The following is a 6,739-nucleotide window of genomic DNA, read 5'->3' on the forward strand; positions in this document are numbered from 1 at the left end:
GGCAGCTTGTCCGAATTTTGGGACTGAGCTTGGTTCAACTGAGTGGCCATCTACCCCATCTGATTTTTCAAACTCTGAATGGAGGCTCTTGTCTCTTGCTGAAATTGCATATTTTGTATTGTCATTTGCCTCACTAACTCCTCCAAGGAAGGTTGAGAAGGGGCCTCAGTTGATTGTTGCCTCTGTTGTTGTGGTTGTTGTTGTTGCGGTGGTTGTGGCTGTGGCTGCTGTTGTATTTGTTGTTGTTGCATTGGAGGAGAAACGTATGGCCTGCTTGGACCAGCAGCATTTTGGAAGGAATGAGCAGGCTGCTGTTGTTGTTGAGGGCTGGACCATCTGAGATTTCGGTGATTCCTCCATTCGGGATTGTATCTGTTGCTGGAGAGGTCATAATTGTTCTATTGTGGTTGCTTTTGCTGCTGAGGTTGAGGAGGTCTATTGTAAATATTTGCAGCATAAGCTTTACGTTGCTCAGTTGCTCCAGAATGCTGCATAAAAGGGCAAAGGTGTGTATGGTGGTCGGCAGAGGAGCATAAACCACAGACTCTTGCGACAGGTACAGATTTCTGATTCAAGGCCGGTTGGGTTACTAGGTTAACCAAGGCATCTAGTTTACCTTCAAGCTTCTTAGTTTCAGCTGATGAAGATGAATTCGTGGCTACTTCATGCACTCCTCTAATGACAATAGCATCATTTCTGGCACTAAATTACTGGGAGTTGGAAACCATCTTCTCAATTAAATTCCTGGCTTTAGCAGGGGTCATGTCTCCAAGGGCTCCTCCACTGGTTGCATCAATCATACTTCTCTCCTTGTTACTCAGTCCTTCATAAAAATATTAAAGAAGAAGTTGCTCAAAAATCTAGTGATGAAGGCAGCTGGCGCATAATTTTTTGAATCTTTCCCAGTATTCATATAGGCTTTCTCCACTGAGTTGATGGATGCCTGAAATATCCTTTCCGATGGCAGTGGTTCTAGAAGCAGGGAAAAATTTCTCTAAGAACACTCTCTTTAGGTCATCCCAACTCGTAATGGACCTTGGAGCAAGGTAATACAGCCAATCTTTTGCCACTCCCTCCAAAGAATAAGGAAAGGCCTTTAGGAAGATGTGATCTTCTTAGACAGCTGGAGGTTTCATGGTGGAGCAGACAATATGGAATTTTTTCAGATGTTTATGAGGGTCTTCACCTGCAAGACCATGAAACTTGGGCAACAAGTGTATCAGTCCAGTTTTAAGAACATATGGGACATCCTCATCAGGGTATTGAATGCATAAGCTTTTATAAGTGAAATCAGGTGCAGTCATTTCCCTTAGAGTCCTCTCACGAGGTGGAGGTTGAGCCATATTTTCAGAATGTTCAAAATCAGAGTGTTCAAAATTACCAACAACAGAATGCTCAAACTCACTAGTAACAGAATGCTCAAGATGCACACTATGCCTAACTAATCTATGAAATGTTCTATCTATTTCAGGATCAAAGGGTTGTAAGTTACCTAGGTTGCCTCTAGTTATGCACTGTATGCAGCAGTTCATGTGTTTCTCAAACAGGGCAAAAGAGGTGGGTTAAAACTATAGCTATACTCAAACAATATCCAAATGAGATGAAATTTTGTGAGCAACACCCTAAAATCATGAAAAGATAGCACAAAAATTTTCAGACAAAAATTCAAAGTCTAACTATGGAAAATGCCTAAGGAAAGTTTAGAAAAATAAAACAATAAAACTTGAAAAATAAATAATAAAAAAAACTAGTAAACAGGCGATTATGGCTAGTTAGAGACCTCAACCGAGCTCTGCTGGGTTTCCATAGTATGGGAAATTTTTTTCTACCCCAAATTCATATATAATAATAGTCATTCTGATACCCGGAGCAAAAGTTATGGCCATTTGAAGTTTTGCTAAACACAAGTTCTGAAATTTGTTTGAATCTCTCTAATCCAGCCACAACAAGTGTTCCTGGTATTTTTCACACAAGATATGAGTCTGAAGAACCTACCACACAAAAAATCAGCCAAAAATAACAACCCTAACTATCAAAACAAAAATCACCAATTAAATTGTAAGCAGCAGTCACTAATTCAGTCACTAATCTAATGATGTGTGAACAGTAAAACAAAATCAGTCTCTAATTCTGTCACTAAGCATTATTCTCAGCAAAACATAAAACTGAAATAGGGGAAAAGCTGAACAAGGGGTACTACTAAATTGCAAAATAGAACAACGCACTAACACAACACACTAACACAACACGAACACACTAAACAAAAGAATTAAACGTAAAACAACTAAACATAAAACACGAATCACAAGCTATTATGAACTTTTGGACCACTGCTCCCCGGCAACGGCGCCAAATTTGATCAAGGCCATACCCGAATCAAATAAACATCAGAATGCAATAACTAAGAAGTGATCCTAGGTCGTTTCTCAACGAGCAATGACTAACCAAATGTTCATAATATGCTTCGTTATAATAGTAACAATTGGGGGGTGTTTGTTTTGTGAATTAAAGAACAAGCAGATTGGAATACAAAATTAATAGTATTATAAATCTGTTGTTTCCTCTGATTCAAAAGCCATTCTCTTATCCTAGGTTATGAGGATTTCACCCTTAGCAGTTAACCACTTAATCCAACCCTAATTTAATTTACTAAGTGAAAATCAACTTAGGGTTGTCATTATGTGATTAAGCAACACATATACCAATTAACCCCTTGTTCATTAAGCACGAACGTAATTTAAGCACAGAGGCAATTAATTGAACACGAAGCGTGTATAGATTAACAGAACGCATGTGGGTTAATTGGTGAAGGGAAAACCGATAGGAGAGCAACATTAAAAACAGAACCTCAAAGAGAGTTACGCTTCATCCTCGGAGGGAAACAACACTAGAAATTTAGCCTTCCATAAGTTCAACAAAAGCAGAAAACTTAAATGAAGCTAAAGGCAAAAAATGTAAATGAAGCTAAAGGTAGAAAACATAAATGAAGCTAAAGGCAGAAAAAGGAACAAAAAAGAAATTGCAATTGAAAGCAGAAAAAGGAAAATGCATTCACGTGAACAGTAATACAGAGCTAAAAACGTAAAACCCTAAAACTCCATGCACTCAAATTAGGTATTCTCTCCTGAATAATAGAATAGTATATATCAAAATAGCCTTTTACAAATCCCAAGGTTGTGGTATTTAATAGGGTCACTCAAAGTCATTGGGCCTGATTACATTATTTCGGCCTAAAACGAAATAAAAACTGAACGCAATAAAATGAAATTAGACGAAATCTAATAAAATTGTCTGTTCTCTTCAAGTCCAATCTGGCTCAGCCCAATTGCTTATAATTATCCTGAAATTGAATTAAAAACACCAAATTAGTCAAGTGGGCCCAATTGATAAAACTGAATAATAAATTTGACAATTAGAGTTAATCAATAATTAAATTGGTGACAAAATGGTTTAAGAAATAGGAGAAAATAATGGCACATCAATTCTCCATGATTGGCGAGTGGGTTCATCTTTACATTTAGGTTATCTTCTTGGAAAGTTAGCCATCCCGCGTCAATCAAGCTTTGCACTTTGGGCTTAAGGGCCACGCACTGCTCGATCGAATGCCGTGTTGGGGTTGTACCACTTTGGGAAGGGAGACTGGTAAATCTTCTCGGGAGTCACCAATGCCAACTGGATGGTGATTAAGGATGGAAATAAGTCTATGTATGACATGAAAATTGGGGAAAACTCCAGAAGCTTCTTTACTAGAGGGTTTCTCCCCGTGTTGGAATTCATGCCAGGATTGGCCTCGCTGGCGGGGCGAGGGTGCGTCGGAGCCGAGGTCTGAGTAGGGGCTCATTGTGATGGGTTGGACGCCCTTTGCTGGGCGAGCACTGAGTTGGATGAGCTTCCAGCGTGGGTCAAAAAACTCAAATGGTGTTGAGCATACTAGTGAGTATTATGAGGGTTTTGTTGGAATTTCGACCAAGCAGGAGCCGAGGTCACGGCATGAGTATCCCATTCTTTTCTTTTTTCCCTAGTTGGCCCAGATCTTCTGTTGCTCATGTTGGGAGCAGAGACATAGTCAAACTTCCCCCTTTTTAAGCCTACCTCTATCCTTTCGCCCATGAATACTAGATCCGCAAAGCTAGAGGGCATGTAGCCTACCAACTTCTCATAGTAGAACACTGGCAGAGTGTCTACTATCATGGTGATCATTTCCCTTTCAACCATAGGGGGTGCCACCTGAGCCACCAAATCCCTCCATCTTTGGGCGTACTCCTTGAATGATTCATGTTCCCATTTGCTCATGTTCTGTAGTTGAGTCCTATCGGGAGCCGTGTTAGTGTTATATTTGTTAGTGCTTAGCTCTACTGAGTTTTAAAAGATTGGCTAAGATTTTGTTAAAACATAAGCACTTAGACAATGAAGGAAAGCTGGAGTTGCTGCACATGATGTCCAACGTTATGTCAAAGAATAAGATCGGGCTGCACAATGCACAAGGCAAGATAAAGTGTCAAATGAAGAATTGAAGCTGCAGGATCCACGATGTCGGATACAATGTCCAGGACATCCTGCCTGAAAATACTGGAATTGCTAAAAGCATTGAAGCTGCAGGATCCACGATGTCGGATACAATGTCCAGGACATCCTGCCTGAAAATACTGGAGTTGCTAAAAGCATTGAAGTTGCAGGATCCACGATGTCGGATACGATGTCCTGACATCCGGCCCGAAAATACTGGACATATAAATCTGTTATATCTTTAACAGATTATTGTGCAGTTAGCAAGAGATTAGATGATCTATCTTTAGGAACGAATTAAAAGATAATTAAAGTTCGAATTTCAAAGTAGAAGAGTTCGTTCAGGGATTAAAGATTAAAGATAAAAACTAAAAGATCAAACTGTATCTTTTAGATCTTTAAGTGCAGATTTTCAGGAAAATGATAGATCTCTTCCAGCACAAGAAGTTGCAGCCCAGAAACGCAGACTGCTATATAAACATGAAGGCTGCACGAGTTCTGTACCAAGTCCGGGATTGAAGAGTTATTTTGTGAGTTTTGGGACTTGAGTCTTTTGTGAGCCACCTTGATGTTATCCTAACATCGAGTGTTGGACCTGAGTGTGTAGAGTTGATCTCTGTAGTTTGTGTAGAGTTGATCTCTAAAGTGTGTAGAGTTGATCTCTGTAGTTTGTGTGGAGTTGATCTCTATTGTTCAGAGAGCAATCTCTGGTGTGTATTTGATTTGTTTGTAAACACGGGAGTGTGATTGAGAGGGAGTGAGCGGGGTTTCTCATATCTAAGAGTGGCTCTTAGGTAGAGGTCGCACGGGTAGTGGTTAGGTGAGAAGGTTGTAAACAGTGGCTGTTAGACCTTGAACTAACACTATTTTAGTGGATTTCCTCCCTGGCTTGGTAGCCCCCAGATGTAGGTGAGGTTGCACCGAACTGGGTTAACAATTCTCTTGTGTTATTTACTTGTTTAAACTGTACACACTGTCAAACATAATCTCCATGTTCTGAAGCGTGATGTCGTGACATCCTGTACGACATCTGTCCCCAGTATCAGAATTTCAATTGGTATCAGAGCGGGCACTCGAAATCACTGAGTGAGATCTAGGGAGATAAATTCTGATGAACATGGAGAAAGAAGGAGGACCAGTGAACAGACCACCAATTCTTGATGGAACCAACTATGAATACTGGAAAGCAAGAATGGTGGCCTTCCTCAAATCACTGGATAGCAGAACCTGGAAAGCTGTCATCAAAGGCTGGGAACATCCCAAGATGCTGGACACAGAAGGAAAGCCCTCTAATGAATTGAAGCCAGAAGAAGACTGGACTAAAGAAGAAGACGAATTGGCACTTGGAAACTCCAAAGCTTTGAATGCTCTATTCAATGGAGTTGACAAGAATATCTTCAGACTGATCAACACATGCACAGTGGCCAAGGATGCATGGGAGATCCTGAAAACCACTCATGAAGGAACCTCCAAAGTGAAGATGTCCAGATTGCAACTATTGGCCACAAAATTCGAAAATCTGAAGATGAAGGAGGAAGAATGTATTCATGACTTCCACATGAACATTCTTGAAATTGCCAATGCTTGCACTGCCTTGGGAGAGAGGATGACAGATGAAAAGCTGGTGAGAAAGATCCTCAGATCCTTGCCTAAGAGATTTGACATGAAAGTCACTGCAATAGAGGAGGCCCAAGACATTTGCAACATGAGAGTAGATGAACTCATTGGTTCCCTTCAAACCTTTGAGCTAGGACTCTCGGATAGGGCTGAAAAGAAGAGCAAGAACTTGGCGTTCGTGTCCAATGATGAAGGAGAAGAAGATGAGTATGACCTGGATACTGATGAAGGACTGGCTAATGCAGTTGTGCTCCTTGGAAAGCAGTTCAACAAAGTGCTGAACAGAATGGACAGGAGGCAGAAACCACATGTCCAGAACATCCCTTTCGACATCAGGAAAGGTAGTAAAGACCAGAAAAGATCAGATGAAAAGCCCAGTCACAGCAAAGGAATTCAATGCCATGGGTGTAAAGGCTATGGACACATCATAGCTGAATGTTCCACTCATCTCAAGAAGCAGAGGAAAGGACTTTCTGTATGTCGGTCTGATGATACAGAGAGTGAACAAGAAAGTGATTCTGACAGAGATGTGAATGCACTCACTGGGAGATTTGAATCTGCTGAAGATTCAAGTGATACAGATAGTGAAATCACTTTTGATGAGCTTGCTATATCC

The 6,739-nt window shown here is 40.6% G+C and overlaps 1 non-coding gene across 1 annotated transcript; it reads left to right on the top strand.

The window, feature by feature from the left end:
- The first annotated feature begins 858 nt into the window (after positions 1-858).
- On the top strand, positions 859-965 carry LOC114385617. The gene has a single exon (XR_003660982.1). It is a non-coding gene; the product is annotated as a small nucleolar RNA R71 (small nucleolar RNA).
- The last annotated feature ends 5,774 nt before the right edge of the window (positions 966-6,739 follow it).

Source organism: Glycine soja, chromosome 14, assembly GCF_004193775.1.
Source record: "Glycine soja cultivar W05 chromosome 14, ASM419377v2, whole genome shotgun sequence".
In the NCBI taxonomy this organism is placed as follows: domain Eukaryota; kingdom Viridiplantae; phylum Streptophyta; class Magnoliopsida; order Fabales; family Fabaceae; genus Glycine; species Glycine soja.